Consider the following 27,643-nt stretch of genomic DNA (forward strand, 5'->3'; position numbering starts at 1 on the left):
TACAAACTTTTTTTCATTTACAAAGGGTGAAGGAACCCCCTTCCCTTTTGCAAATGGATTATAGCTCCAGCTCAGAAATCAGTAACTTTTAAATGTTGCGCGCCCATGTTTTGGTCACAAAAACACGGATGCATATCATAACAATTCAGTTTTTGGGAGGGTCGCCAAAAGGACGCCCCTTTTAAATAACACAACAGTATTCATTTGTAATCCTATTTTAGGTGTTGATAAAAGTTCAAGGACCACCAAAGACATTGGTCTAAGGAAAGCACACTTCCCTAACTATCAAAACGGTATTCATTCACAATCTATTTTAGGAGTCTGTAAAAGTTTAAGGACCACCAAAACTGGATTTATAGATTACAAAAACTATTGTTGCAATCGCAAACACCAATTCGGGGTGTTTGCAGCTCAGAAATTGTTGAATCATCTAGAATGCAATTGGTAACAGTAACGCGCTGCCCTTGTGCTCTTTATAGCATGCTTGTGTTGTAAATAACCTGTAGTATTGTTCCCCAATTTAATGGTACTTAGCAGCAGAATGACGACTTGTGGTTTTTCCTCCAAGTACTCGGGCAGTTGTGTGGCGGACCTCTTGTCTAATGAAAGTAGATTATATGATGAGACTAATTAGTCAGGTCATCTGGGCATAATGATTGTGTTTTTTCAATAACGAAGAGCTCCAAATATGTTTAAGACTATTAGGAACGGAGTTTGCAGTCAAGATGTTGTTACTAATCAAGATTGTTACATGCTTAACAGCCTTAATTAACGAAGACAAATAATAATCACCAAGGAACTTGAACAGCATTTATTCGTCCAATCAGGTACTCCATCTCACTGGCCGTCACCTGGAAAATGAAAATCTCTGACCGGAGATAGTAAAGAGCCACTATCAAGACCCTGGTCTAAGGAAAACAACCTTCCGTAACCTGATTGTGGTAAGCCAGGATCACATATGGTAGAGCTTCTCTATGAAATTATCCTGACCGGCACTGCCAGAGACACCACCTTGCAGGAGGCCAATAAACTCATTAACAAGAGGGACTGACATCTATCACCATCGGCAATAGCTCTTCCGCATGGCTCCCCACATTCAATCTGAATGAATAAAACTAGGGCTTTACTGCTCACTAGTCAGTCTAAGGACAGACTTGGAACAGCCGATATTGTTGTCCAACTCAATTTTTTTACATACTCCATTTCCAGGTAGAGGTCTGCAACTGTCACTTAAGCGGTCTATGATGGTCTGAATAACATGGTTGGAAAGGATGGGCTTGCCATGCACCAGAGATCTCCTTCATAGGTACCAGATCGGTTCAGTGTTACACCAAGACGGTGCTGTAGAAATGTTTCCAACCCTCAGCTTCCACCAGACAATTTGATTCAGATAAAGAGGGATATGATGGCAGAAAGGTTCTTGCAAGAAGACATTCAAGCACCTTCAGAGCTAGTTTCCTACGATCTTTTTAATCTTACTCTAACAAGGTATATATAAAGACAATTTATACAATTTCTTTAAATACTGTAATAATAGGTGCCTGACTGATCAAAATCTTTAACATCCAACGAATAAAAAAATAAAGTCAAAGGAAAAAAAAAAAAAAAAAAAAAATCAAACTGCTTTGAAGCAACCTTTCGACAAACTAATAGAAATAGCACAATTAAATATAGTAATCACAGGTTTATTATTAAACACACTTCTGGATAAGAAGACAATTTTAATTAATTATTTCTGTGTGTTATATGTTAACATGATTCACAATGATGAAAGAATGAATGGGCAAAAGCAAAATGAAGAAAAACAACCAAGGGACTGGATCTTCCGCACTTGGGACATTTAACTCGACTCGTTTAAATATTAGTCTGTTTTACTTTTGGCATACACATCTCTTTCTGCAGTATCTTTATGCTGGTCTAACATTTGTATTTTGAGCTGTTTAGCAAAGAACAGTGCTATCCCATTTATTGTGCCCTTCACTGGAGATGAAACAAAACTGCCAAACCAACATTACAAAATTCTGGTATTATTTCATTATTACTGTGGAGCTCCTTTTATAAGAAAATATTAGCCTTCCTTTGGTACAAGTAATCATGTAACTTCTTTTAGAGGCCTTTTTTCCACCTTTAAGAGTTTATGGGTCGGTGACCAAAACAGCTGCGCTCACTGCCACTCTAACAGAGCGCCCTCCTCTCCATGACACACACAAAGTCCAGAACTAAACCCCAGCAGTAAGAAACAGCAAGGAATGGCTTCCCAGAAGTAAGGAAAGAGGCAGACATTGCTAATAAGATACCTCATGGCTGAAGAAAACCTCGACTAGTGCAGCCCGCACACATGCAAGCACAAAGAAGTGCCCAGCTGCAAGGAGACTTATGCAACAGTGAGCATGACGAAGAGCATGGTCTGGTGCTGACCCAGCACTCTGAAGTACTTTGGACAGGTGAAGATGGGCTCCCTGCAGGCCATATTATAGGCCCCACCCACCCAAGCACTTCTCTCACATTAGAAGATTTTGCAACAAGCAGACCTCAGAATGCTGGACTCAGAATTTTCTGCCCCTGACTGTGTGCGTGGTACAGCCAATAGAATATCCTGAGATCTCACCTCATTTGGATCAAAAGCAAGCAGGAATAGGCACACAGTTAAGTATAAACAAAGAAGTTAGTAAAGCTCTTTGTGGTGACTACTCTATCAGCAGACTCCTCACTTTTAGAGCATACCTCAAATGCCAGATGGGATATGCTTGATGGTTTTATACGGCTCCAAATAGGCTTCATTCCACGCTGGAAGTGGAAGAGTGGAGCCACATGTAAGCCTTTTCTGTATCCGCAACCTTCCTGAGACGGCCTTTTTAATGCCTGGCTGGGGCCATATGCGAGTGATCAACAGTGCCTCCTCCCAAAAACAGCTCCCCCCGGATCCCCTACCCAACGGCAATATCTGACACGGAGCCTTGGGGCCGATACATCAACCGCCTGTGTATCTGGCGTTATAGGACAGCAGGCTGTCTAGCAACTGCGTCCCTCATGTGTTGACTCAACCTAAGGAGAAGGGCTAATATTGGAAACTCTCCCTTGTAACGTTCCTGTCTAGGCAATACATATATCCTACCTAGGAAGACAATTCTGTTGAAGGTGTAGCAGCCGACCCACTTGTTGCACCCACAGTGGCCAATGCCTACAAATCATCTAAGATCTCATCTATCAAGGACCTGCTGCAGGAGGGGTGCTATTGGGGGGGGGGGGGGGGGGGGGAGAGAAGAGATACTCCATCTCCGCAGTCCTGAAGTGTTTTTCTTTTTAGCGTCTAGATTGGGCACACATATTTTAGCCGTTAGCCTGTGCCTTTAAGAGACACACACACACATTTTATTCACTTTTATTAATTATATTTTACCACAGCTCGCTGTTCAGCTTGTTGTATTGATATTTTATCAGACGCCTTTCTCAGAAAACACATTTGTTTGTGTTCTACATTTATCTGCCCCTTGTATGCATTTCGTTCTATGCTTTGCTCAAGGCTGTTATATTTATGCACAATAGTTTACGAAGTATTGCCACTCCAAGAGTAAGAAGTCAACGCCTGCTCATGGACACACAATCACATCAGGCTTGTTCTCAGAGCACAACACGTCCTGTTATATAAACAGGACACAAGCCTATGAAGGTAAGAGGGCATTCCAGCCAGAGAGCCACTCTATGCTGAGCACCCCTTCGTTGACAGCTATGCTGATCTTGGCCAGGTCTTTCTAATCAACCGGGGGGGTATTGCCAGCAGATCAAAGGGCAGGCCCTTGCCTATCTCTCAGGTACGTGGTCAGGGCTCCTTCCATAAGACTGGGACAGGCAGAAGGGCTAACACTGCCACACTGTCATGTTAGAGAATAGGGTGTAGGTAGGAATTCTTAAATTATTTCAGGATGCTGGGGGCATTTTTCTGTTTTTCCCTAATGATCACAATCACCACTGTGTTATGTTTCATCCTCCCAATAATCACAGCTCATGTTTTTTTGATCATAGAATGCAGTCATTTCAATAAATACATTTAAATATATCCTGCTGTTTCTTTATCTGCCTTTGCATGTGTGAGACGTTGTGTAACTGAAAGAAAAGGGCACAATCTGCTGACCACGACTTCCCTGAGTATGTCATATATTTAGACTGCCACAAATCACCTTTACTTCCTAGGCTTGGGTGAGGTGCTGTTAGCTAGCCAAAGAGGTCAGGCCGACAGCTTCCAGCCAGTGTGGAACTGACTCAGTCACCAAAGCGTGATGGTGCTGCCACCCAAAACCAAGCAGTCTTACTACTAAAGTAAAAGTCCTACAACGTGGCACCACCAACGATGGTCAGGCACTAATTTAACAGATCTCCTGAGTAGGTCTCCTTCATATGCTAAAGGTACGCTAGCTTTATATGGAGATGTCCGTGGTGTTAGGGAATATCCTCCTCAGCTACACTTTAGACTGACGGTTGGTTGTTCAAGCTTGAACTTGAAAAGGATTCCCCCTTGAGGTTCCCAACTCTGATCCCTATATTTTGTTATGGTGAGGTCAGTAAACATAAAAGAAAATTGTAGACAACTACTCACACTGTATCTACTTGCTAATGGGCTAACCGATGAGGGTTGGGATATTATGTTTGTGGTAGAGGCACACGATGCATACAGAACATAAATGTTCAAATCAAGGGTCCCCTTTCCTGCAACAGACACAGACTCAAACACATTTCATACATTCATGATTGTGAATGTTCCCCAGAGGTAGAGAGCATACCAATATTTAGAGATACCTCCAACTTATAAAGAACAGCTAAAATGATAGGAAGTCGCCCTCCCATATGTAATACAACACGTTAGATTTGGTCCCTTAAGCAATGATGGGCCAACATGGCCAGCACTTGCTACATATAGACCACATTCCAATGTACAAAATGTGTGCAATTTATACAACAATCTTGTTGATATATATAGATGCCTAATACAATTAATAATGCAAAATGTAAAAATGCCCCAGCAAGGGTTGCTCCAGCTATTACCTGCCTGCCTGTAACAGGGATAACTCCACAAACTGTCCATACAATAATGGGCAAAACACCCAAAGAATGGGAAAAGAAAAACAAATTAGCTTGAAGCAGTGTTTCCCTATACTGGACCCCAAGACAAAAACAGACAATCCTCACAGTGTGCTGGTCTTTTGGGATGGTTCCCTCTCTGGACAATTGCACTACTTGGGGCACTGTCTTTGCTACAGTCTGTACAACTACGCATGGTACACCAACTCATGCAAATCTTTTGAAAGCGTCAAAACAAATTCAAAATCAACACGGGCACCCCTGCCCTGGATTTGAGGATGAAGCTGATGCACAACTTTGAAATAGTGTCCTCAATTATTTTAAGTAATATTAAAAGGGAAGCAGCAGCTTTGGCTCCGGGATGTTCCTCAACAGTATCAGGAATGTGAGCTTTCAAAGATTATTTTCAAGACTTATACAAGTATAGGTTGGGATAGTCTGTGGGCTAGACCAACTAAACCACAAATACAAAGTAATTCCAGTAGGGATAATACTAAGAAGGTGCAAGAGGGCGCTAAAAAAATGCTGGCATAAATAAAAATTTAATACAAATTAAAAAAAAAGCCAAAGAGGAGAATCTCTGCATCTGATCTCAGAAAAGTGTTAGAACCCTAGAAAGAGAGAAATAAAAAACCTGACAGATATCAGTAAGCTGATACTCACCCATTTCGTTCCTTCCAGCACTCACCTGACAAGCAAAATGCGAGAGGAGGGCAGTCAGACCACTGAAATGAGTGTGTGAAACCAAGAAAGGAGTCACAACGCTCAGAGACTTTGGTGAAAAATGAAGATTAACTTCCACAACAAGAGGTTGCTGCAATTTCGGCCAAGCAAGCCACGCATATTGAGAACACTACTGAAGAATAGGACGCGGGTAGTGACTCTGCTAGACAGCGCAGCAGAGGTCACGATAGTTCTCCAAATCTTCTAGATCTTCGATATGACTGCAACAAACCACTTCCTTGAAGTTAAAACAGCGTGCAGGTGTGCCTCTCCTCCAGATAGGGTCTGTAAATTGAAAATTCAGATTGAGGGAGACATTGAGCGCATAAAGTAATCTTCTGGAGAAGATAAACACTAAATTCTGACATACTATTGGCACAAAAGGATTGCCCTGCTGACTTTGGCACAAATACCAGCATTGTACCGCAACCATGTGGGGTAGGATAGGGATTACCCCTACCATGTTATTCCAATCAGATCCATTCCACAGATCCAACCTCAGTAACCCATTAAACATGAGGCTAAAGCACAGGTGAGAAATTCTCACACAATTTGAGTACCAGGGAGTAACTAAATCCGGTGTCTCTGCAATGAATAACCCTTTGTTTCCCATATCGAAACAGGAACATTCATATAGAATAGTCTTAGATTATAGACACTTAAACGGTCATAAACGCACATTTGCAATATAAAATGCATATAGCACAGCACTAATGAACAACATCGTGAGAAAAAAAAAAAAAAAACAACCTAGGATATTTTCAATGTTTTTTTCTGCCAAATCCTATCACCTGAAAGCAGGTACTTAAGCGCCTTCTCTGTGCTCAGATCCCAAAGAAGATTTTGTAGGCTCCCATAGGGAGTACAGGAACAGTCCAGGATTTTTTTATGGCCTGTGTGACATCAATATTGCATGATATTTATCCTGAGGCATTGTCCTAAGTGGATGACATCTATCTCACAGGTAATGACCTCAACACACATTTAGCCAGGGTGAATCGCATTGTATTAGGATTCGCAGTACAGGTCTACAAATTCTATTTATAAAAAATAAAAAATAAAGAGATTTCTTTTCTTAGTGTCCTATTCTTAGGATATGAATTATCAGATGAGGGTAAGAGCCTAGATCTGCAATTTCTAAAGAAATGCGTACAACTACATACACCAAATACCATAACAAAACTACAGTCATTGCTGGGTTTCTTCAATTTTGGCAGAACCTACATTCCAGAATATGGGCAATGCATAAAACAGTTATATGACCTAATATGTCCAGACGTCACAAGCAAACACTGGACACCACAACACACACAGGTTCTTAGAGCACTATAGGTTGATATGCTTGAAGCAAAACACTTGTATACAAGTAACAACTAAACAACTTTGGTAATTCAGGGTTATTCCTGGTGCCATTGGTCTCACCTATGTCACATTCAGTTAAGGGACACAGTGCCAATTGTATGCAAATCTCATTTGCACGCCAATGTAGAACATCGTTTTTCAGCAATACAAAAAAATACAACCTGCAATTCAGATGGTGGTCATCAAGGAGAGGCCACTTTCCAGAAGAAACAGATTGTCTTCACCCCAGTACCAGCACTTGAGGCTGTCACAAAAGCAAGTGTTCTGAAAGCAAAAGCACTACATCCGCGTTGGATTTAATGGGCAACCTCCCTGACTGCCACTGATGTCGTTTATGATTTTGATCCAAAACTCTAGAATCAAAAATTCCTCCAGTATGAACTAGAGTACCCCATGTCCACTAGCATCTTGCCTTCTAACCAATTCAAAATCATCATTTACACTGATGGTTCAGCACAATCAGCTGTAGTTACTAAGCACCACTACTCTGCGGGTTGTGCAGCTGTCTGTGGAGTAATGAGGCATAGTGAATTTAAGCTTAAGTTAAAGCTCTAATCTTGGCACTGGAACACACAGATCCTGAACATTCTACTTTGATAGTATGTGTTATGTATTACCCCGTCCACTTCTTTTATGAAGCCGTACACTACTGGCGCCTTAATGGGTTCAGAAACTCTAAGGGAAACACCATCAAACACTAATTCTTGTGAGGCAAGGTAGCTATTCTCAAATAGAAGCTGCCAAGGGCCCATATAGTCCATACATTGGTTTACCAACGTGTAGGAATACACGTTGTAGGAAATTAATTGACTGATGAAGCTGCCAAATCTGCAGAAGCTACTACTTCTGTTGCTGTGATTGCCCATTCTCAGATGAGAATGGATGACAAAATGTTGGGTGCTGTGAATGCCTTGGCTGACAGAAAGCCCTTACAAAAAGCACGTCCTGCAAAATATTCCTACCACTTAAGAGCCTAAAATATTGCTTTTGCAACAAATATCGGGGGTGGGAGATCGCATGCTCCCCAACCAAGATCAGAGATTAGATCTCATCAAAGCAGCGCATGATGGTGTTGTTACTGCCCATGCTGGTGTGGCGGCTACCATCTAACTCCAATAGAGACGCTATTGGTTGCCTGGTCTTTACTAACAGACCAAGCAGTCCTCAGTTGTGAGATTCACCAACAAATAAAAGGGTCCACCATCAAACGCCTACTGCAGACACCCCTCTTAATTTCCAGCAAGCCACTTAAGTGTGTGTACCTGTACCACTGAGGTCCCTTAGAACCAGATGGTGCAAACAAATCTATATTAGTCGTTGTTGATTCATGCTCCAGATTTCTGTGGGTGTGGCCACAACAATCGGCTGATGCTTGAAAAGTTACTAAACATTTCCAAGCCTTCATTGGGACTTATGTAGTCACAGCATTCCACTTGGACCCGGGCCTAGCCTTTGCCTCCAGAGTGTTCAGAGACATCATGGCAACAATGGGTGTTGGGGTGCATTACAGTTCTCCATATCATCCTGAGGGAAATTCGATTCTGTAGAGGAAAAAATCTAAATGTATGGCAATCCTTAACAGGGAAACTATTAAGTTCAGGTTGTAGTTGGCTTCACCACCTGCATGGAGTCCAGAGAGCACTAAATCTGCGCCAGAAGGTCTTTGGGAGGACACAGCCCCTATGAAGTCCTGTTTGGGATATCTATGTATGTCCCTAATCTTGATGGCCCTGGCGCGGTGGCAGCAGAAACACCATTTGACCTCAAACGTGTCACTGGTTTACAGGAAACACAACAGTTGGAGATGACAAATCATTCGCAGATGCCGCCACTTTGAGAATGAGGGATTTGTCACTATCCACAGACTGATTCCTAAACTTGGGGTCCTGTGTCGTGAAACGATACCTGTGATGAAGGAATCTTCCCCATCATATCAAGCACTGGTTACAGTCCTGGGTATACATGGAACCAGAAATATAATTCTACCATCGCTGCCTGGTTCTAAAGAAAACAGATTTGTTTCAATTGACAAAGTCAAATTGCACCATGTGGGCAATCATGCACAGTAGACCACAAAGATTCCTGTGTAGTTCCCATACCCCTCTCACTACCCTACAGGATATATCTCTTCAAGCTACCAACAATGCTGAAATAATTTCTCTAATTGGGGACAGCAGAGAATTAACTTTTGTTGACACCTGTTACTACTTCATCAACAAAAAATGTCCGTAATTTAGATTTATACTATTCAAATGTAACACAAACAGATGGATCCATTGGTGGTTCATAATAAATGATTCCATCTACCAGTTCCCTTTCACCTGCACCGGTTCCAGTTTTTGCAGACTGCGTCTGGTTATTATGCAGACCTAAATGACTTTTCTTCAAACTCTTCAGCATCAGCATCTGCACCTGTACCTGTACGTAGAGCACGTAAACTTCTCAAATGGCTTAAGTAAAATTACGTAGTTCCCCCATGGTACTATCTGTGGATACTACTGACATTGCTTGCCTTTCTGCTTTGGATTGGTTCTGTCATCACATTCTTTCTACTGATACACAGTCTTTATCTGTCTAAACGCTCTGCTGTTGAACTGGTGGATGAGGTTTTAAAGCCTTATTTGTCCTCACATAAGGTCCGAACAGACTTGTGCTTAGTGAACATTTCAGGTGTTCCAGTTCCTGATGGGACTGTTTGGGATAAAGTACCATTTGATATCTTTGGCCCTACAGAAATAATTCAAATTCCACATATTGTTGAAGTATTCATGAATGACAATTATTACAATCGGGGTTGTTTCTAATGACTGGGATGTAAAGACAGTTGGTTCTAGGCTTTCTGATCTTGTATATTATATACTGTATTTGAAAGTGAAGATGTGTACATGAACACTGCAAATTATTGGGAAAAGTTCAGTTATCACCATTATGGATACCATTTTCTACACCAATCTCGTACCTCAAGATTAGTTTACAATTACATACAATAGTAGCATTGTCAGACTCTACCAGTGGGGAGTTCAAATACATATGTAGAAAAGTGTGCATATTTTACTGGGCACGATGCTAGAAATAATGAGTCCTATTACTTCAAATTGCCTCCCTCAAAAGCGAGAAGTTACGAGTACTAGAAAAAAATCAAATTGATAAGGAAAACCTAGAGAAAGCTCTTGCCATTGTCGATCATGGTATGAACTCCTTGAACAATATCATTTACACTTTAAACAACATTGTGTCTTCAGCACTTGATATCATTCACAATGATATGTCACACTTACAACAAGGACAGAGTCAACTTAGGGCCATAATGCAGGTGAGATGCATGCTACAAGTTCTTAAAAGTGGCCGCATGAGCTGGAAAAACATTAACTCTAAAGAGTTATTTACATCATGCTTAATATGGACAAGTTAGAAAAGTTGCCTTTTATGTGGCTGAAATACCATCAGCAGTGTGGCTAATCCATTGAGTAATCAGCCTGCCAAAATAAAAATTTCAATTCACTTCGTACTCCAAACATTTTCCCTTAGGCAGGTTTCAGCAGTTTGGAGACAGTTACATCCGCGAGGTGTGGTAGTTACCTTTCAATTACAAATGCCTGAATGGGGGGACCCAGGTCTTTCTTAGCAGGAGTGAATGCAAATCTTTTGTAAGCCATTCTATGATTTGTAAACATATGTATTTGCATGGCACATGTAATGCGGCTGTCAGGATTTTGGCCTATCTGAAGGGTATTCCCATGCCCTTGATTCACCCAGTGTTTCAGTTGCTTTTGAATGGGAGTTACTCGATGCTGAGTGATTAAGGTTGCTGTGGGATGAGACCTGGCCTCACTTATGTGATTTCTGTCTCTCAAACTGTAACTTGCCATGGTAGTGTGCTATTTCTCCCCACACATTAGATAAAAGTAGCAGAATTGGGGCAACACATTGTTACTCAATGTAAATTTTGACAAGCTGAGCAGACTGAAAGCTCTAGTTTCAGAAACATGTGTCTCTCACATCAGCCCAAGAAACTTATGACCTACAAGTGCCAAGTTGTCTGCAAAGATACAGCTCCTTTTAAATACCAACTTCTCAAAACATTTCAGTGAATTGGTCAGCCGCATTTTTAATTTATCCAGCACCACAGGGACTGTATACTTTAAGGCTGTGGGTTCTGGATTTGTTAGCACCTTTCAGACCATGTTTGGAATGATAGCCTCAGCCATCCATTCACTATTTGAGTATTCTGGGAGGATTTCCAATAACTTTGGCATTAATTGGCAGTATCCTGATGTCACTATTTTTGATTCACAATGGCACCTCCATCTAAACAAAGAGACCTAATGGAGCTCCTATCAGCCCACCTGTGTCATGCTCGCATGATGCAGAATTTCTGATTAGCTGTTGAAGAACTAGATAAGAATTGGTCATTGTCATTTTGACCGGTTCTCCATTCTGTGCAGCCCATCTTCTATTGCTTGTGATGCCCCAACGAAAAAACATTGGAAGCGTGTCTTGCCCTACACCATGTACCTTCTTTTGACATACATCTGCTAATGTTCCCAATGAGGCCTCATTTGTTGATTGAGACAGTGGTTGTTGCAGGATGCCTTCTATGAGCTGCTCTTTGTGGACTTAGTGGTTCCTGGTGCTTCAGTATCTGGCACAGCACAGAAAGCTGCCTCCAAGGCCCGAACTATGCCTAAGACATCGGATCGCATGTGCTCCTTCCACCATTTGTCTGACGAGCTGGGGGATTTATTGCTTGCTAATGTGGGGTCCATCCTGGATTCCCTTTCCACTGACACGCTTGGAGACCTCCTGCAGGATCATGATTATTGTTCAATTGGCATTTTTGGATGCTTATCCAAAATTCTAAATTGTCCTGTTTTTATTTATTTTATTTTTCCCTAATGGTCACAATAATTACTGTGTTATGTTTCATCCTCATAATCACAGCTCATCTTATTTCAATCATAGAATGTAGTCATTTCATTAAATCCATTGAAACCTGTTCTGCATCTCTTTGTCTGCCTTCGCATGTGTGAGACGATCTGTAACTGAGAGAAAAATATATGATATGTCAACCAAGATTTCCCTGAGAGGTCCGAATGTTATGTTAATAAGCTATCACAGATCACCTTTACTTCCTAGGTTTGGGTGAGGTACTGCTAGTTAGCCGAAAACAGCTTCCAGCTGGTGCTGGACTGACTTAGTCACCCACATATGGTGGTGCTGCATCCCAAAACCATGCAGTCTTACTCACAAGGTAAGAGTCCTACAAAATGGTGCCCCTACGAAAATGGACTGGAAGTGTGCCTTGCCCTACCACATGCACATTCTTTGGCTGTACATCTGCTAATGTTCCCAGTGAAGGTTCATTGTCTGAATTGTCCACTGAGGTAGTGGTTGTTTCTGGATGCCTTCTATGAGACGCCCTCTTGGAGCTTCATCGTCTGTCACAGCGCGGAATGCTGCCACCTCAGCAGTAACTATGGCTGAGACATTAGATCACGTGTGCTTCTTCCACCTTTTGTCTGACAAGCAGGTAGATTTATCACCTGCTGACATGGGGTCCATCCTGGATTCCCTTTCCAGTGGCACGCTTGGAGACCTCCTGTCAGATCATGATTATTGTAAAACTGGCATTTTTGCTGTTTTTCTAAATTTCTAAATTATCCTGTTTTAATGTAGCCACATAATGTGGACTTGTCTGCTTGTCATTTTTATCGCTGTTATATATATATATATATATTTCGTGATCCTTTAATAAGTAGTCTTAGTGTAGTTCAATTTAGGTATTGGACCCTGAACTCCTGTACCAACAATGTGGAGGGTGTTGTGGGTTCCTTTTTAGCACCTAGATTGAGAACCCATATTTTAGCCTTTAAGTCCATAGCCTGTGCCTTTAAGACATCCACATATTTTATTCACTTTTATTAATTTTATAATTTTTTACCACAGCTCGCTTTTCAGCTTGTTGTTTTTATATTTTATCAACTGCCTTTCTCAGAAAAAACATTTGCTAGTGTTCTACATTTACCTGCCCCTGTAAGCATTTCATTCTGTGCTTTGCTCAACGCTGTTATTTTTATAAACAGGCAGTATTGCTGCTCAAAGTGTAAGAAGTCAGCATCTAACCAAGAACACACAATCACGTCAGGCCTGTTCTCAGAACACAACACTTTTTTTTTATATAAACACAAGATAACCCTATGAAAGTTAGAGTTCATTCCAGCCAGAGAACCATTTTATGTTGAGCACCACTTCGACCTTGGCCTTGTCTTTCTAGCCAACCAGGAGGACTGCTAGCAAACCAATATGCAGGCCCTTGACTATCTCTTAGGTATGGCGTCTGGACTTCTTCCATAAGACTGGGATGGGCAGAAGGGATAACACTGCTACTCTCTCATGTTAGAGAATAGGGTGTAGGTAGGAATTCTTAGATTCATGATTATCTGCTAGCTAGCCTAAGAGGGCAGGCAGACAGCTTCCGGCCAGTGTGGGACTAACTCATTCGCCCACATGTGGTGGTGCTGCCGCCCAAAAACAAGCAGTCTTACCCCTCTCCCCCACCAAGGTAAGAGTCCTACGACAGTAACTCCAGCCTTGGTTGGATGGCTCTCATGACACAGACTCGCCTGCCATGAAAGAATACATCCACACGTTCCTTGAATAATTTCGGAAGGATATCTCCTCCTTGAAACAAGATTTGCATAAAAGGATCTCAGGCTTGGAGTGCCCTCTCCACAAAACTGATGTGAGACTGGCACAAGTGGAGACTGACATGGCTGCCACTGTATATGAACAGGACACCAACACATCTCACCTGGAGGTGCTGGAGCACCAACAACAACAAAGCTTACAGGACAAACATGAACTAGAAAACAAGTTAAGACACAGTAATACCCAGATTTGAAGTATATCACCAATCTTGGTAGCAGCTGAGCTTGAGTCCTATGTTCAGGTGCTGTTTGGCCATCTTCAACATTTCTCAGACGATGCCCCCGTCATTCTAGATCGTACCTATAAGGTCTACTCGCCAATTCAACAACAAAGCAATCTGCGTCCTGATGTCCTGACCCAGGGTTCACTTATCATATCAAGGAGCAAATCCTGATGGCTGTTCTGCGACAGGACTCACTGATGTTTCGGGGTGACACAATATTTCTGCTCTAAGATCTATCTACCCAAATGCTTACATGTAGACGACAACTACGAGGAATTAGAACTTACTTGCAAGGAGAAAAAAAATAGAATCAGGGCTTCCCCATTAGTCTGCTGTTCCCAACCAAAGGTAAAAGGTACATGATCCAAAATCTCCAGGAAGGAAAGAGGGCCCTAGTGCTTCCTACCATAATTATCCTTGCAGGACTCTGGCCTTAGCAATCTAGCGGACGCTGAAGGAGGTTAGCATTTTCAGACATCTAAGACAGCACGAAAATAGTCCACCGCCTTCAGAAGAGGACACGCTGGCCTGAATGGCCGCTGCGGCTTGACCTAAGACCAAACTTACCAGATTCCATTCTAAATTGTGTGGGTAGTCCTTGTGCGTATTGTTGCATGATTGGGGGTGGAGGGGCGGGGCTAATTATTCTTGGAACCAGCCCCTTCGACATGTTTATCTTCAATAACTCCTAGTTAGGTTTTCCTATGACACTTCCGCGACCCACCTCCTTTGAGGTGTCATAGGTCCCTCATATGTTTCCCTTTCAGGTTTATCCTTTTGGTCTCACCTCCCCATCCGGTTTCATTATGACAGTCGTGATGCACTCTTAAGATTCGCCACTCAGCCACATAGCACACTTCTCGCAAGTGCAAACTACATCAAGATCATGGCAGGGATTGGTCCTCTCCCCGACTTCTCTACTGAAGCATTAGAAATTCAGTTATTTGTTTACAAAGCATTACTCCCTTGCCTATATACACAAAATTGAAAATAGTCTCCCTTTTTGCCAGGGCCTCAAATTCTCTAAGAAGCATACAGCTTTGCTCCAGTGGATGAAGCATAAGGAATCAGACAACATCCTACTTCAAGAGACTCACTTTCTACACACAGATACCAAGATAAAATAGCATTGCCCTCACCCCGTCTGTCAATAGATCTCATCCCGATGCAGTGATCCCGTGACACCGCCTTCGCTAACTTAGGGGGTGATAGACCTCAACCTAGGAGATATCTGGCCCCTCACCATCCCACTGACAGGAATTATACATTTTATTTAAATGTACATGAGACATACTCATGGTTAGACTATTTCCTGGTTACTAAAACACTATTACATACTTGCTGGATACTACCATTGATGTCTGCTCACTTTCAGAATATGTCCCAATCTGGCTTTCGGCAACTCCTCTAAGTCCCCCAAGAACCTCCTTTACGCTCATGTTTGATCAGTGAAGTGGCCTTTGGAGATACAGGTTTAAGAGATCACGTAAACCCAATAGAACAGTATTTTACAGTAAGCAGCACAGGAGAAGTCTCACTATCAGTGCTATGGGATGCTGCAAAGACAGTCATTAGGGGCGAATTGATCTCCCACACAGCCACATTTGAACACCTCCACAAAAAACTAGGAAGGACAATGAGAACAGGTTCGTGCAAGCGGAGGCATACCATAAGCAAAATAGCTCTGATGCTACACTACGGGAGCTTCACATGTTCAGGCGTGAATTAGAACAGCTGCAGATCTAAGATGCAGTTAAAAAGCTCCTTCACACTAAACAAACTTATTAGGAGAAGGGTGGCAAAGCAGACAGACTGTAGGTCTAGAAACTATGATTAACTATCACCAAAAACCACATATCAAGCATCATAAATATCCAAGAAAAGCCACATCAGAAATATCTGAGATGCTAGTAGTATTCCATCAATACTATTCTGGTCTATTCACACACCAACATCTCGATAAAGCAATCAAATCTGAAGACCTAAATGATTATGCCCCATCCAACCTGGGAGAACGACATCCAAACCTTGGAGGATGACATTACTACAGATGAGTTACAGGAGGTAATTAATGCCCTCCCACTCTCGAAATCCCCCAGGCCATGATGGCTTCTCAGTTTCTTCATACAAGGCATATGCCTTTCTAATGGTTGAACTCTTCACCAAAGTGTTCAACTATTTTCTGGCCTCACAAGAGATGACAGGCACCCATTTCATGCTGCTTCTCAAACCTGACAAAGATCTACTGCTCTGCTACTTGTACCACCCAATTGCGCTTCTGAATTGCAATGTGACACTCTTTAATGTCTATACTAATCCAGCGGCTCCACAGCCGCTGTCCAACCCTCATTTCTCCTCAACAATGTGTTTTTGTTTTAAAAAAATAGACAGATGGCTGGTAACACTCCGCTCACAGTTGCCTTAATGGAAGTGGCTGAGAGACTAAAACTACCAGTAGCACTTCCCTCGCCTGACGCAGAGAAAGCCTTTGATAGGGTTGACTGGCCCCACCTTACTAAACTTCTAGATAAGACACAGTTAGTCCCTGAAATGAAAACTCTTAATCAGGAGAACTTCAAACAGCCCACTGAAAAACTAAAGATCAATGGCAACTTTACCCTGCTGATTCCAATAACTCTAGGCACAAGACAGGGGTATCCCCTATTCCCCTTGATCTTTGCTTTCTCAGCAGAACCACTTATTGTTAAGATACTACGCATTAAGAATATTAGCGGTATACAGGTAGGAGAGACCAAACAGATCGTTATTGTCCAATTACATCTTCTGTTTTATAACCAATGCTGACTGATACCGGCTCTGCCGGCAGAGTTAGACCACTTTGCATCGGTTTATGGCTTCAAAATAAATTATGCCCAGTCCCATGGCCTGGGGGTAGCAAGATCCCAAAGGGATCTGCTGGATACAATCCAAGTATCAAATACCAAGGGGTATACCTCCAGGCATGCTCTAACTTGATACATAATTGCTATATTTCACTCCTTCTAAGAACCCTATTCAAAGATTTGTACCATTGGGGTAAACTAGAAATATTGTGGTTTAGCCACTAAATCTCAAGATTAACTTTATGCCCCTCCTTCTATACACACTGCAAACACTACCCTTGGCAATTATCCTGCTACATATCAGTCGGAAAATGCTAGATTTTGTCAGGAATGGCAAGCTGGTTGGCAACCCTCTTCCATCTGATGGAGGAAGGGGGGTGGAGGGGTTGGGATTCCCTGTTGTCATCACTTACACTTGAGCGGCTCAAATATGGCCAGCTCTGGATTGCAATTACAATTTAGATAACAAACCATGGGTAGCAGTGGACAAGTGTTAACCACTATCTCCCTTAAATATATTTTATGGTCCCACATAATAGGACAAACCCTTCTGACTTCCGACAAGGTTACTTCAACATTGGAATTCCCTGGCACGCAAGAGGACCTTTCCCCAGATACCCCTTCCCATTACCGCCAATACCTCACAACCCAGATTTTCCTCCTAGGGTCACGGATCCCAACTTTGCTATATGGAAGGTGGGAGACCCCCCACACCCCTTAGTTTGACTTTTTTTTTCCCGAGGAGGGTGAGCTGCGATTACATCAACACTTTAATAGAAAAATGGGCCTTAACCAGGTGTGATGATTATCACCTCACAAAAGCGATTCATTGGGTAGCAGGGAGACTACACCACCAACAAATAAACAGAGACGATACTCCTATATAATCCCTTTTTGCTACTAATGCGTGAAAGCGGGACATCTCTTGGCTTTATAAATAAATTAAAGTTTGGGGCATCCCATCCAAAATTTACTTACATTACACAATGGGAGTGAGACTTGAGCATAGACATCTCTGGCAACGATTTGCAGGCAATTTGGGGGAGAGCAGCAGGATTTTCTATGAGCATACAAAATAGGGCTAAGGCCTGTGAACTACAAATTAGATGGTACCCCACCCCCACAAGAGTACGCAACATGGCTGGCATGTCAGACATTTGAAGGAAGAAGAGTAGGGGAAAGAGCCACATTATTTTACCCTTGGTTGTCCTGCACTCGTATCCAACCTTTCTGGTGGGAAATCCTAACCCAGATACAGCAGATAACACACTTGCAGCCCTTTGACAATTCTAATGGGGTAACACAGAACTCATTGGACATACAATTTGACTTCCTCAATTGGGAAATGTATAACTCATTTCCTTTTAGCTGCTCAGCTTAGCATAGCCCAACTATGGAAACTCTCTGCAATAACCTCCGTTAACATGTGGTGGGGACGAGTGTGGTCAATGTAGGCCATGGAATGCCTATCAGCTCTACTCCACGACCACATGCATAAATTCAAGAAGAGCTGGCACCCTTTCATTGCTCATATAAAGATGGAACAAACCGCAGGCAGGATCTCACTAGTAATGCCGCCCATACTACACAGCTCCGGCCTATGTTCGGTCCCCCACTCAGGAGACGAAGATACCTGAATTCCGTACACGGTTTATGACCCAGAGGTCATCTATAATGACCAATTTGAACTGACAATCCTGTGCTTATCGGTGATGGTCTTTGATGCATTTTAGACATACCTTGCAACCTCCTTACCTGCTGTTTTTTTCCTTTTCACCATACAGCTATGCATAAGACTGATGTGTGATCCCTCTTCCTTCCCCAGGTTACTGCTCCATTTACATCCTTGTTCCTTTTTGTAACTGTTCCCCTTTTACACAATACATGATTTTGAAATATGTAATGATTCGAGGTACATGAAATGAAATTAAAGTGGTAAAAAAAAAAGTAACCTGGATCCCGGGCAGACAGACTTTGGGCCAAAGAGGACATTTTGAATTTTCCCTTCCGCAGAAAGGTATTCAGAGGGTGAAAATCTAAAAAGAGATGAAGGTCTCTGTCCTTCTTGAAGGAAATAGCATGCGTAATAATCCGCCCCTACTTCTGAGGCTGTCAGCTCTTGATGGCCCCTTTGGCCTGTAGCAAGATGGATAGGTGCTCCTATGAAAGCTCTTTTGATATGGGTGGAAATTGAGGTGAGTCGGAACAAAACTGTCATAGCCCTGCAGGGAGATCTATAGGACCCATGTGTTGGATGTGATGGCCAGCCATCCTGGAAAAATTGTCTGATCCCGCCTCCTACATGGCAAACTAAAGCAGCTAGCAGGCTGATGCTGCAGGAGTCAGGGATGAGTGGAACTGTATCCATACTGACCAGCATGATGTCAGCTTGATCCTCTTTCCCAAAAGGACTTGGGTGACTGCTGCAGTGGGGTCGTAGCCCAGAGTGCTTGTTCGCAAGCCTTGTGGACCAGCCTTGAGACGGTAGGTGATTCTGCCTTCTAAGGACATTCAATTGGATACCTGCACAACCCTAGAAAAGTCACTGATCAAATCAATGAGTAGCTACGGTGCATCACATCAGTGCCCACTGCATGCCGCAAGCAGTTAGCAGTATCCCGTTCAGGTCAATTTATGCATTTGGCTGCATCGTGGTAGTCTTGTATTATGTGAGCCAAGGATGCTCTGAAACCTTCTGGGACTGTCAGCAAGATGTTGCTGGCCATAATCCAGAGGACTGGACTATAAACAGCCCAAGAGGCAGCCCACACTGACTGACAGCAATGCCAAACTGGCCGAAGACAACATTCTCTACCAAAATGCCTCAATCCTTTAAGACTTCATGTTTCAAGGAGTTGGTAAGAATACATCTAGATTGAATTTGCTAGTGGAAGCTTGGCCCACCAAACTCTCAGGACCTGGGTGCTGTGCAAGAAAGTCTAGGCCACCCAATACCAGTTTATGGTGCCTTGCCATCGCCAATAAGTGGGCTTTATTAAATGGAAGTGAAGTCTCAGATGAGGAAGGCCCTGGATGTAAAACCTCAGTAAAGATATTTTTCTGGGCTTCAAATGAAGGCAGCTGTAGGTCTTCAAGCTCAGCTGCACATCTAATCATTACAGCAAAAATGCGCTCTCCTCCATTGGAGATGTAAGGGACAAAAGCAACTCTGCATCACAGGAGGTTTACAGCCCACTACCCTCCTGCAAGTCCATGTAGATATCCTCATCATAGCATTGGGGTATGATCAACATCCGCATTATCAGGTTTATCAGAATCCAAGTCAAAAAGGTGGCAAAGCCTCGGAGGCAGGCCTTAGGAAGAGGAAGTATTCTGCCTGAATTAGAGCACATGGGGACCGGGTGTGCGCTGAAGTGGAGTCAAGAGCTGACCTCGGTCATGGTCAAAGCTGATTCGGCTCAAGGTTGGACACCTGAGACAGCAGATGCTCAATCTTCAATGATGTCGGGATCAGTCAGTGGAAAAAAATCTGGCGCAAATCTCAGAGCCATAATAAAAGTCAGCTCCAGACTTGGGGCAGAACCAGGCATTGGCTCTAGAGGCACAGAAGGCATGGAGGATGAATCTCTTGGCAGTAAGCCAACTAGAAGCCAACACAGATTCTTTGGGCCCAAAGGGAACCTGAAAAGTGCAAAAAATACGCAGCATGGTCTCTTTAAAGGCTTCAAACTGCTGTGGTGTCACCTGTGGCCTGAGAAAATTGGGCACAAGCGGACCAGTTGAGGAATCGGTTTCAACTTCTCATTCGACAGAGTGGTGGGATGGGGTTGAATCCTGCTTCAAATTCTTATATTCCTTAGATTTGGGCTTACCATACAACTTGTAGTACAAAGAAGACCAGTTGGCAGAGCGGCCCCCAGAGTAGGAATAAGTCCACACTCTCAAACTTGAGTTTAACTTACACAAAGCTTGTGACTTCTTTCTGTGGAGAGCAACAAAGCTTTGCTTCACAATCCCGAATCACCTTCAAGTGCATGGGGGCACATTCTTTGCATGACCTGATGTTGTGCCCCGAGCCCTATAGAAACGCCGCACCAAGGTCTGTCACAGACATATGTTTCTGACAGTCAAAGTATGGTTTGAACCCTGTAGTCTTTGGTGGGAATATCATTCCCTTGCACCCTGGAAAGTGTGTTAGGTCATGAATTGACGAAAAGGCAATGGACCTCAATATCCATGAACAAAGGCACAGAATTAAAAGGAATAGATGCCAACGAGCAGGGGTGGCGGTTATATGTGCCACCAAGCAGTGCACAGGAACACTGCGGTGAATACTTTCAGATCCAGTCTCGTGCCTGGGTAATATTCTAAAGGTGACAAAGTATCCATCAAAATGAACCCATAGTGGAATTGCCAGCTGGGGGCTGTTGGATGCCACCCTGTCAATTGATCCTACCTCGAGGCTAAAGGTTATAGGGAGAGGAGCAAGAGTGTGCCAGCAAGTTCTTCAGAGCCTTTTGCAGCTTGCTATCACCCCCCATTATAATGGGTTTGAAGAATAGCCGGGTTGCAGCAGCACAGAAGCTGTTGGTTCTGTGAGTACCCCAGGCAAACCGGTTGCTGCCTCCAGACTCCTCACTCCTGTCCCTCATTGTTTCCCCTGAGGGGGATTGGGCCTTATTTGACAACAAGCTATATCGGAAGCAATAGTCGATCCGGTGACCAGTGAAGGCAACCCAAGTGCAGCTTGCAGCCCTGTCTTCAGAGACTGAGCAGGGCAATAGTCAGTGTTGGACTGGCCTCCTCCAATTTTTGGTGCCCTGCTGCAGACATCGGTACTGTCTCCTGCTTAACCTGCTGCACTAGCACTTCAGTGAGCGAGAGTAGTGAAAAGTCTGAGAAAAAATACAAAATATATAAGCCATATAGTAACTTTTACCTGCTGTTTGCCACTCATTTTTACCTCCTGTTTTGATCTGTTTGTCAGTCCAGTCGCCTTACTATCATAAACATAGTGCCTCAGCATGGCACTTTCGCTCAAGTGTACTATTTAACATTAATTAAGTAGAACATCTCTCCCTGAAGCAGCAGCTGGAATGTGAGGCGAGCCATAGAGTCATTAATTAATATTTGGACAAGGCAATAGTTATTTATTACCAGAAATTAAAATTAGGTGGCAGTCACATATTAAGGGCATAGTAATGAGTGGATGAACAACCTGGGTAAGAACAGAATTTTCTCTAATACATTTGCTATTACAATGGCAGCAGTGACGAAGAACGAATTCCACATCCTATTACAAGTGTGTGCCATAGTAAAGAGAAAAACTGGTACCATAGCAAACAGAATTAGATATGAACTAATAAAAAGTGGTTCTTTGAAGAAATTGGATCACCCTGCTGCCTCGGATGTATTCTGTAGGCATGTAGTTCAGTGCATTATTTTCAATAAATTTTTTTCTTCATGTCACGTGGTCACAATTATGTAGTCATTGTGGAAGAACAGTGGATTATAAAAAAATTATTCGGGTAGACGACATGCATTTTGTCCTGTCAGACTTTATCAAGGTTGCAATATAACAAATTGAAAAAAAAATATATACCATGTTTTACATATCCATATCTAATGTAAAAAATATGTAATAACTATGTGGAACCCATCAAATCAGTATTGAGAAACAAAGGTGAGAACCTAGAGGGTGGCTTGTTTACAGATGAGTAGGGACGTGTTCTCCTGCGTTAGAATCCAAAGTGATAAAAAAAGACTGAAAAACCTGAGTGAATTGGGCTCAAGGCATCAAGAAAGCCAAGAAGGCCAATACACATGAGGAAGACGTGTGGGAAGCAAACATATACAATTGCCATCACTAATTAGTAGCGGGAGAATACCTGATAACAGGAGGCCGGCAACAAACTGTCTAGTCTTGTCAGGCACAAAAGTATCCTACACTTTGCTCCTCTTTCTGACACATTTCGCTCTTAAATATCGATGTGAAGATATACATGAAGATTCTTGACATACAACTAAAATTGGTTCTACCAGACATAATCCACCAGATGTGTTGATTTATGTATGGTACACCTGATCACCAAGTTCGAGCTGAAAGCCATCCTATCAGTGTTAGTAACCCTGGATGTCAGGAAGCTGTATTATTGGGCAGCCTTGCACTACTTGGCCCGAGTCATGGAGATGATGGCCTTTGGCTGGAATAGTGGAAATGGTCATGGCAGGATGCAGAGCACCTACATTAAGGGTCTCTGTAAATTGTTGGGGCTCTGGGGCCTTTCCTCTGGGATGGGGGCTATTTCATTTGCATTACGTATTGTTAAGTACTGAACCTTTTGCCTTCAAGAGGAGGGAGGAGTGGGAATAACAAATCTGAAATATGACCTAGATATCCATAAAAAATGTTTGTAGATGACGTGCTCCATGTGGTGGCATCCCTGTGTCCCTTCCTTGACTTCAAGAACTATTGATAGAATACAGGAAAGTAGCAGGCTTTAAAATTAAAGGGAATGTGAAGTACTGAATTTGACTCTACCACAGGGCCAGGTACATCAGCCTGAGAAATAGCTTCTTTTACGATGGGCACCAAGGCATATCAGATACTACTTACTTACTGCCCTGTTATTCAGACTAGCATGTAGGGCAGAAACAAAAACATCCACTTCTGTCTTGGGCAAGTTTGTGTATGGTGCTTCACCTGTGGTTCAGAATCTTCATTTCTGTTTCCACCGTTCGCCTGCAGGTGTTATTTGGCCTGCCTCTCTTATGTTTGCCTTCTTTGGTGCAGTGGAAAGCTATTCTTGTGATGAAGTCTTGTTCTTTTCTGATGGTGCGCGCTATAAGTCTCCATATTTTTCTCACAGTGATGGAGTCCATGCACTCATGTTTGCATCTAGAGATCAGTTCCTGGTTGTAGATGGTTTCAGGCCAGATAATACAAACAATTCTTGTCAGGTTATACGATGATAGTTTGGTGATGTTGCTTTTGGTCATCCACAAGCATTAAAGTCCATACAAGAGTGGACAAAATGCACCTTTGTAAAGCCTTAAAGATGAACGCCACACATTGTTCAGCATCCGGAACGCATTCCTGGTCTTGTTCAGTCCCCTCTTGATTACACTGCCTGCTACTACATTATGTCTGAACTTTGCAATCATGGCTAGGTCCTCTCCACTCACCTTGGTTGGTGAAGGGTTTGGGATATTGAGTGGCATGACTTCGGATTGCTTCCTGTCGATCTTCAGGCCTATTTGTTGTGCATAGATGTTGAGGTGAGAAGTCTTTTCCTGCATTTGCCTCTGTGAGTGAAAAAGCAAGACTAAGGTGGTCATTTTGCCTTTGGCAGTAAAAACTGCCTACCGCTGCGGTGACGGCCGCCAAAAGACTGCCACTGCGGCTAACATCCGTCTGCCATATTATGAGCATTGCCAGACTTCCGTCACAAGAAGGGCGGAAATCCAGCAGTGTTCATGGTGGCGGACAGTGGTAAGGTGGCGCTGCTACCACCAGCACTGCCACGCCAGTAGAACGCCGCCAGCCATATCATGATCTGTGATATGGCCTGGCGGTGTTTTGCTGGCAGGGCACTGCTGGCAGTAGCAGTGCCCCTTCCTGTTCCCTGCCGGAAAGACCTCCTCGACAAAGGTAAGTCGGGCTTCTGACAGAGGAGGGGGGGCGTCGTGTGAGTGTGTGCATGAATGTGTGAGTGAGTGTGTGAATGCGTCTGTGTGTTGTGTTTGCGTGGTTGTGTGCGTGAATGCGTGTAAGAATGGTGAAGTGAGTGAGGTTCTGCATGTCAGTGTGATTGTATGTGAGAATGTGTGAGAGCATGTCTGGAAGTATGCATGTATGAGTGAGTGTATGCCAGTGTGAATGATTGGGTGTATGCGTGGTGCGTGTCTGCAGGTGTGTGCGTGTATGGGCGATGGGGGGGGGGGGGGTGAGTGAGAGGATCAGTGGGTGTGTATGTGTGTTTGGATCAGAGGGGGTGGAGGGGTGTATTTGGGTGGGGGTCTTTGGATTAGGGGTGAGGGGAGTATGTGAATATCGGGGTGGGGGTTAGTGTGTGTATGGGGGTGGGGGTGGGTCTTTGGATTGAGTGGGGGTGGGTGGTGTCAGGTGTGTGTTGTGTGGGGTGGGGGAGCCACCTACCACAAGGAAGGAATTCCCGGTCACTGGTAGGGCCTACCGCCATGGTTTTCATGGTGTTGCTAACGCCACGAAAACCATGGTGGTAGGCAGGCTCATAATGCCACTGGTGGCACTGTGCTGGAGATTGATATCTCTGGCCAGCAGCTCATACTGCCAAGGCGATATGAGTGGAAAAGTGGCAGGTTGGCTGCAGCCAAACCGCCATTCTCATAATGTGGCGGTATGTACAACCAGCTGTTGGTGGTACTACCGCCACATTTACACTCACCGCCGGGGGCATAATTACCCCCTAAGTCATACACATAGTTAAGGTCCGCTAGTTTAGAGAATAAGGTCCATCTGATGCCTCTGGCTTGGTCTTCTGTTGTGTGTTGCATCACCGAGCGGATGACTCGCTGAAGAGCAATGTTGATGTTACATACCCCTTCCCCAGACCGGTCTTGATTTGAAGCTATACTCACTATCTGCCATCCTGTGGGTAAAATTATCATAGAAGCTCTTATGGGGGAGAACTATCTGCCTAAGGCTCTCAGTATACACCAGGAAAAAAATGAGTTATTTGAGGGTAAATATCACACCTGACCTGACTGAGCTGTGTCAGTCTAAATGTGTGCCCTTATAGGCATCCCTGAGAGAAGACTGCCACAGATGGTCAGCTCTACCCATCTACTGGCTTGGAAAAATAAATAATATTAAAATAAACGCTCTCCTAAGAGTACTGTATCTTTTCAAATGCCACCAATCATTATCCAAGAAAAGACCCTAAGAGCTTGATATTGAAGTCCACTTGGAAATGTCTGTGTCCAACACTCACATATAAGAGTATGTGTCACCCCTGGCGTGAAGGAGGTCTAGTTTTACCCAACTTTAAGCTATTTTGCTTGACAGCTCAACTACATGCATTACCAGAGTGGAGAGCAAGAACTACAGACAAGCTTTGACTTCACATGGATAAATCAGTGGTCAGATGAAAAGTATGAGACCTGCTTTGGAAACACAGCTAGGATATACTGCTTAATGCCTGTCTCTGCACACCCACTAGTACCATACTTAAAATAGGGAATTATGTAAATACACACTTGCAAATAACATTTCAATACCACCATTTACTACAATCCTAAATTCATGCCAGTAGTACAATACGGCGCATTTAAAGCATGGCGCAAGGGGGATGGTCTGATGATGTCTGATAAATTTTCGGGGGAGAGGAGGATTCATTCAACCAATATAACCTGACGTTTAATTTAGATGAGTCAGAGGTTACATTATGCACTTGATCTCCCATCCTTCAACTAAGGAGGTAGCAGTCACAGATTTAACTAGCATTATATATATAAAAATATGTAAAAAAATAAAATAAAATAAAAAGCCTTGGCCACTAATGGCATAAACTCTGCATTACATAGCCTGCTGCTTGGGGCAACACCATACACGAGTAATTCACAAGCAATAGGCTGTCTAAAACTATATTTAGAGAGATCTTTGTATCGTAGTGAATAGTCATGTTTAGCTAACTGTAAAAGAACACTGCCAGCATTTTGAGCAGAGAATAGCATTATAAATTGTTATATGAACAGTACTCACACTGCTTCAAAATATCGCATTTGTTCTTCAGTGAGCCCTCTTTGCTGGAGGGGTAATGGTTCACAGGGCACTCAGCAACACATTTCGTGGGACTAACCATACATTAACTCTTTTCTGGTAGGGGTTTTGGATGCACTGGTTAGGATTCTAGGATACCAAATACCAGGTGATATGGCCATTATTTTACTTGGTACCCAAATGGACAAATTAGAACATCAAACAAAAGGAAACAAAATACTCATGAGAAACTGTGTAGTATCTGCTCAAGAGACAACAGCGCACAAATACTAATCATAGAAACACTTGCACAAGACATGGCTGAGCAAACCGGATACTTTAGGATAACATAGGGGGTTCTCTGATGACATGCCTCTGTTGTCTGTGTGTTTCTCTCCCCCTTACCCCATGTGCCTTGTTGCTTTCTCTAAACAGTGTGCCTCTGTTGTGTTCGGTCTCTCGTGTTTCTCCACTCTACCATCCATAATCTACTTTCCACTTCCTCCTTCCCACCCACTCCTTCCACTCTCTGACATTCACAGTCTTAAAGCAGGTGGTAAATGGGAGCAATGTCTTCCCAGCATGGAGGGACTGTAGAGAGGGGGTGGGCGGGAAAGGGAATACTAAATTTGGCTGGTGGAAGCATTGTGTGGTTATCCCATCCCCTTCCTAAAAGAAATGTTTGAAAGAGACCGGGGAATTTCCAGCTGGAAAAAAACAGGTGCGAAAACACCAACCAATTTGTGATCAACAAAGTGGTATCCACACAGAGATACTACTCTTGACTTGTCATGGGGCTATAAGAGTCAAAGATTGCTCACAGTTATGCATCAACTCCTCTACTACTCAAGGTTTCCAGTTTTAAGAGTCAAGAACTCAAGAAGCACTTTTTTGGATTTATACATATTTCTTTTACCTAATTATAGAGTCCTTTCCTCGATTATCCTTGCATCTTTTTCGTTATGGAGAGGTAGAAAGTTTGAAGAACTACACCAGTGCTTTAATTGG

At 43.1% G+C, this 27,643-nt stretch overlaps 1 protein-coding gene across 1 annotated transcript in view; it reads right to left on the reverse strand.

The window, feature by feature from the left end:
* LOC138263236 (transmembrane 9 superfamily member 2-like) overlaps window positions 1–27,643 on the reverse strand; it is a 696,131-nt gene that overhangs the window by 498,137 nt on the left and 170,351 nt on the right. The gene's annotated exons all lie outside the window — the stretch shown is intronic.

The sequence above is a fragment of the Pleurodeles waltl genome, chromosome 2_1 (assembly GCF_031143425.1).
Source record: "Pleurodeles waltl isolate 20211129_DDA chromosome 2_1, aPleWal1.hap1.20221129, whole genome shotgun sequence".
NCBI lineage: Eukaryota > Metazoa > Chordata > Amphibia > Caudata > Salamandridae > Pleurodeles > Pleurodeles waltl.